Raw genomic sequence first — 6,000 nt, forward strand, 5'->3', positions numbered from 1 at the left:
TACCGTGGATTCTTTATTCACTGCGGTGACTAAGAAAACGGCGTGACCAGTGGAAGGTGGCACGGCCCTAGAGGACGCCCAAGACGGAAGATTGGAGGCGGCCTTAAGGTCGTCCTTTGAGGCGGCTGCTTTAAGTTTGCAGGCCTCAGTTTGCGGCTCCTATGTGGCCAGGGCGTGCCTGACTATGGTGCAGCGGGCTTCCCCCTCGGATCTTTCCTTGAGGGCTGATTGGCCGGCCCTGGAATCGGGCTTAGCCTATTTGGCAGACTTGCTGTATGATGTCTTGAGAGCCTCAGCTAATGGCATGGCTCAGACAATCTCTGCGCGGCGGTGGCTTTGGCTGAAGCATTGGTCTGCTGACCACGCCTCTAAATCCCGCCTGGCTAGATTGCCTTTTAAAGGCAAGCTGCTCTTTGGGGTCGAGCTGGACAAGATCGTGACCGATCTCGGCACGTCTAAGGGCAAGAAGTTACCAGAGGTCAGGGCTCGGGCTAGTACTCGCCCTGGTACCTCCAGAGGACGGTTGCAGGAAGCCCGTCGGTACCGCCCGGGCAGGTCGGGCTCCTCTGCCCCCTCTTCTTTTAAGAGGAACTTCTCCCCCAAGCAGCATTTCTTTCGCAGAGACCGCCGTCCCGGAGGTGCTCCCTCCGGTCCTCCCCCAGGGTCTCGTACCCAATGACGGGGCCTTGGTCCACGCCCCGGTGCAGATTGGAGGACGGCTGTCCTCGTTTATGGGCGAGTGGACCACAATAACTTCAGACGCTTGGGTGCTGGAAGTCATCAGAGACGGCTACAAGCTAGAGTTCTGCCAACCCTTAAAAGACGGGTTTGTACTCTCTCCCTGCAAGTCTCCGGTCAAAGCTGTGGCAGTGCAGCAGACCTTGGACAATCTGATCCGCCTGGGGGCGGTCGTTCCGGTGCCAGAAAATCAGCTTGGCAAGGGACGTTACTCCATTTTCTTTGTGATTCCAAAGAAAGGAGGTTCTGTACGGCCTATCCTCGACCTCAAGGGGTCCATTGAGCCTTGAAAGTTCGGCACTTTCGCATGGAGACCCTCCGCTCTGTTATAGCGGCAGTGAAGGCAGGAGAGTTCCTGGCATCCTTAGACAGCAAGGACGTGTACTTGCATATTCCCATCTGGCCTCCTCATCAACGCTTTCTGCGTTTTGCAGTACTGGGCCGACACTTCCAGTTCAGAGCCCTCCCGTTCGGGTTGGCTACTGCTCCGCGGACCTTCTCCAAAGTAATGGTGGTCATCGCGGCCTTCCTGAGGAAGGAAGGAGTTCAAGTCCATCCTTATCTGGACGACTGGTTGATCCAAGCCCCCTCTTATGCAGAGTGCGGCAAAGCTGTGAACCGGGTGGTTGCTCTTTTGAGCTCCCTGAGGTGGATCATCAACTGGGAGAAAAGCCAGCTGCGCCCGACTCAGTCCCTGGAGTATCTGGGAGTTCGATTCGACACCCAAGTGGGCAGAGTGTTCCTGCCAGACAATCGGATTGTTAAGTTTCAGGCTCAGGTGGACTAGTTCCTAGTAGCCTCTCCTATTCGGGCTTGGGACTATGTGCAGCTGTTGGGCTCTATGACGGCCACGATGGATGTAGTGCCCTGGGCCAGGGCTCATATGAGACCACTACAACAATCTCTGCTGCTGCGCTGGACTCCGATGTCGGAGGATTATGCTGTGCGCCTTCCCTTGGACCCAGCAGTGCGCAAGGCGCTGAGCTGGTGGACGCAGACAGACAAGTTGTCTGCAGGAATGCCTCTGGTGACCCCGGAGTGGATTGTCGTCACGACGGACGCCTCTTTGTCGGGCTGGGGAGCCCACTGCTTGGGAAGGACAGCGCAGGGGCTCTGGTCTCCTGCAGAGGCAAAGTGGTCTATCAACCTCCTGGAACTCAGAGCCATTCGGTTGGCGCTTTTGGAGTTCATCCCGGTACTGGCGTTGAAGCCAGTACGGGTCCTGTTGGACAATGCCACGGCTGTGGTCTATGTCAACCGCCAGGGAGGTACCAAGAGCGCCCCTCTAGCCAAGGAAGCCATGAATCTATGCCAGTGGGCGGTAGCGAGCCTGGAGCAGCTGTCAGCAGCCCACATTGCCGGAGTCATGAATGTCAAGGCGGACTTTCTCAGTCGCCATACCTTGGATCCCGGAGAGTGGCAGTTATCGGCAGGCGTTCTTGGATATCACGAAGCGCTGGGGCCAGCCGAGCCTAGATCTGATGGCGTCATCGGCCAATTGCCAAGTGCCGCGCTTTTGCAGCAGAGGACGGGACCCTCGATCTCTGGGAGTAGATGCTCTCCTCTAACAGTGGCCAACACAAGAGCTTCTCTATGTGTTCCCGCCCTGGCCCATGTTGGGCAGGGTGCTAGACCGATTGGCAAAGCATCCGGGCCGGATAATCCTGGTGGGGCTGCCAGTGGAGCAGGGTCTGTTACATCAGGGTCCCGTGGTGATGGAGGATTCCTCCCCCTTTGGTCTTATGGCCTGGCTATTGAGCGGCAGCGTCTGAGGAAGAAGGAATTCTCAGACAAGGTCATCGCCACTATGCTGAGAGCGAGGAAGCGCTCTACTTTTACTGCTTACGCCAGGGTTTGGCGTACCTTTGCAGCGTGGTGAAGCAGGCTCATTTTCTCCATTCACTGCTCCAATTTCTTCAGTGTTGGCATTCCTGCAAGAAGGTCTGGAGAAAGGCCTGTCGCTCAGTTCCCTTAAAGTCCAGGTAGCGGCCCTGGCTTGCTTCAGGGGCCGCCTGAAGGATGCTTCCCTGGCTTCGCAGCCAGATGTGGTGCGTTTTCTCAAGGGAGTTAAGCACCTGCGCCCTCCTCTGCACTCAGTGGTGCCTGCGTGGAATTTCAACCTGGTGCTAAGAGCATTACAGAAGCCGCCTTTTGAACCCTTGTTGAGGGCATCTCTGAAAGACCTGACGTTGAAATGGGGGCTATCACTTCAGCCAGAAGAGTTTCCGAGCTCCAGGCACTCTCATGTCGAGAGCCCTTTCTGCAGTTCACTGAGGCAGGAGTGTCTATTCGCACAGTGCCTTCCTTCCTGCCCAAGATTGTTTCTCGCTTCCATGTGAATCAGCAGCTCTGTCTCCCTTCCTTTCGTAGGGAGGACTACCCAGAGGAGTACTCTGCTCTTAAATATCTGGATGTGAGACGAGTCATCATCAGATACTTGGAAGTGACCAATGATTTCCGGAAATCGGATCATCTGTTTGTCCTGGTTGCAGGTCCTCGTAAGGGTCTGCAGGCTGCTAAGCCTACAGTGGCAAGATGGGTCAAGGAAGCCATTGCAGCGGCTTTTGTGGCCGCGGGGAAGGTGCCGCCTATACAGCTGAAGGCTCACTCCTCTAGAGCTCAGGCGGCCTCGATGGCAGAGGCCGGGTCCGTCTCCTTGGAAGACATATGCAAGGCGGCAACTTGGGCTTCGGCCCATACATTCTCCAAGCATTACCGCTTGACTGTGGCTGCTCGGGCGGAGGCCCGGTTTGGAGCTTCAGTGTTGCGATCAGGGATTGCTATGTCCCGCCCTGGGTGAGTACTGCTTCGGTACATCCCACCAGTCTATGGATTGATCAGCATGATGAAATGGAAAGTAAAATTAGGTTTCATACCTGATAATTTTCTTTCCATTAATCATAGCTGATCAATCCATAGCCCCTCCCAGATATCTGTACTGTTTTTATTCTGGTTGCATTTCAGGTTCAAGTTTAGTCTTCAGTTACTTCAGAAAGACTTCGTGTTCAAGTTTTTTCACTTGGATTCTTCAAGAGTTGAGACGAGTTTGTGTTACAGTGAGCTGCTGCATTCCTCTCCCCTCCGTTTTACGGGGCTGGATTGAGACTTAAAATTCTGCTGGCACTCCCTCCCGCTTCGTGCGGTTGTAGGGCAGCTTTGTACCCCTCCCGCTTCGGCGGTGTTAGGGTCAGTCAGCTCCTCCCGCGGTTGCGGTTGCAGGATAAGCCAGATCCCCCCGCATCGGCGGGTGTGGTGTCCCTCCCCCGCTCCGCGGGGATGAGCTGGACGGATTCCCCTCCCCCACTTGTGTGGGGATGAGCTGGGTTAATTCCCCTCCCCCATTTCGGCGGTGGTGAGCTGGGCAGAGTGTCCCTTCGTGGGTGTAATTCTCTAAGTGCTGAGTCCTGCGGATGGAGCTTTGATATCGACATACTGAGGAGTTTCCGGCAGCACATGACCACATATAGGGAGGCAAAAGTTTGCTCTCTATCTCCACCTGCTGGTAGATGGACACAACCCACCAGTCTATGGATTGATCAGCTATGATTAATGGAAAGAAAATTATCAGGTATGAAACCTAATTTTACCTTTGTTGTCTCTGGTTTCTGCTTTCCTCATCTTCTTTTCACCGTCTTCCTTCCATCCAGCATCTGTCTTCGTTCTCTGCCATCCAGTGTCAGCCCTTTCTGCTGTTCCCTCCATCCAATGTCTGCCCTCTCTCCCTTCTCCTTCCATCCACATCTGCCCTCTATCTCTGCCCCTTCCATTCACTGTCTGCCCTTTCCCTTCCATCCACTCCACTGTCTGCCCTTTCTCTCTGCCCCTTCAATCCACCATTTGCCCTCCCTCTCCCATCCATCCAGGTCTGTCCTCCCTCTCGCTCCCCCTTCCATCTAGGATCTCTCCCCTCTCTGCCCCTTTTTTCAGCCCCCAGTTCCAGCCCCCTTCTCCCCTCTGAACACCCCCAACCCAGTCCCCTTCTCCCCTCCCCCTCTCCCCTCCCCCTCCCCTGTCTGAGACCCCCACCCCAGTCCTCCCCTCTGAACACCCCCACCCCAGTCCCCTTCTCCCCTCCTCCTGTCTGAGACCCCCACCCCAGTCCCCTTCTCCCCTCCCCCTCCCCTGTCTGCGACCCCCACCCCAGTCCCTTTCTCCCCTCCCCGTCTCCCATCTGAGATCCCCAGCCCAGTCCCCTTCTCCCCTCCCCTGTCTGAGATCCCCACCCCAGTCCCCTTCTCCCCTCCCCTTTCCCCCTCTGAACACCCCCACCCCAGTCCCCTTCTCCCCTCCCCTTCCCTTCTCCCGTCTGAGATCCCCACTCCAGTTCCCTTCTCCCCTCCCCCTCCCGTCTGAGATCCCCACCCCAGTCCCCTTCTCCCCTCCCCTTTTCCCCTCTGAACACCCCATCCCAGTCCCCTTCTCCCCTCCCCTTTTCCCCTCTGAACACCCCCACCCCAGTCCCTTTCTCCCCTCCCCTTCCCTTCTCCCGTCTGAGATCCCTACTCCAGTCCCCTTCTCCCCTCCCCTGTCTGAGATCCCCACCCCAGTCCCCTTCTCCCCTCCCCTTTTCCCCTCTGAACACCCCCACCCGAGTCCCTTTCACCCCTCTCCTTCCCCACCTCAGTCCTGTTCTTACTACTGTCTGAATCGGCGAAGCAGCATCGCAGGCAGCGCCTCATCTGCCCTGCTGCTTGTAAAAAAATCAAATCTCCTTCTCCTCGTCTTGACGTCGACTCGGGCCTTCCAATAAATCATTATGTCCCGCCCACCCTTGCGGAAGTTAACTTAGAGGAGGGTGGGACATAGTGATTGATTGGAAGGCCCGAGTCGACGTCAAGACGAGGAGAAGGAGAGATTTGATTTTTTTCACAAGCAGGGCAGACGAGGCGCTGCGTGCGACGCTGCTTCGCCGATTTTTGTTTAAAGGAGGTGGCGGGAGTGGAGCACCCCCCACCCACTGGCACCCGGGACGGACCGCCCCCCCCCCCCCCGCCCCCCCTCGGTACGCCACTGCAGTGGGATATGCCTTTCTGAATAGGTTTGTTTTTAGTAGTTTTCAGAAATTTAGGTGGTGGAGCATAGTTTTTACTGCTTTTGGCAGTGTGTTCCATAGTTGCGCACTTAGATATGAAAAGCTGGATGCGTAAGTTGATTTGTATTTGAGTCCTTTTGTGCTTGGATAGTGATGTAGGTATGATCGTGCTGATCTTGTAGTGTTTCTGGTTGGCAGGTCTGTGAGGTCTGTCATGTATCCTGGGGCTT

The sequence above is a fragment of the Microcaecilia unicolor genome, chromosome 8 (assembly GCF_901765095.1).
Source record: "Microcaecilia unicolor chromosome 8, aMicUni1.1, whole genome shotgun sequence".
In the NCBI taxonomy this organism is placed as follows: Eukaryota; Metazoa; Chordata; class Amphibia; order Gymnophiona; family Siphonopidae; genus Microcaecilia; species Microcaecilia unicolor.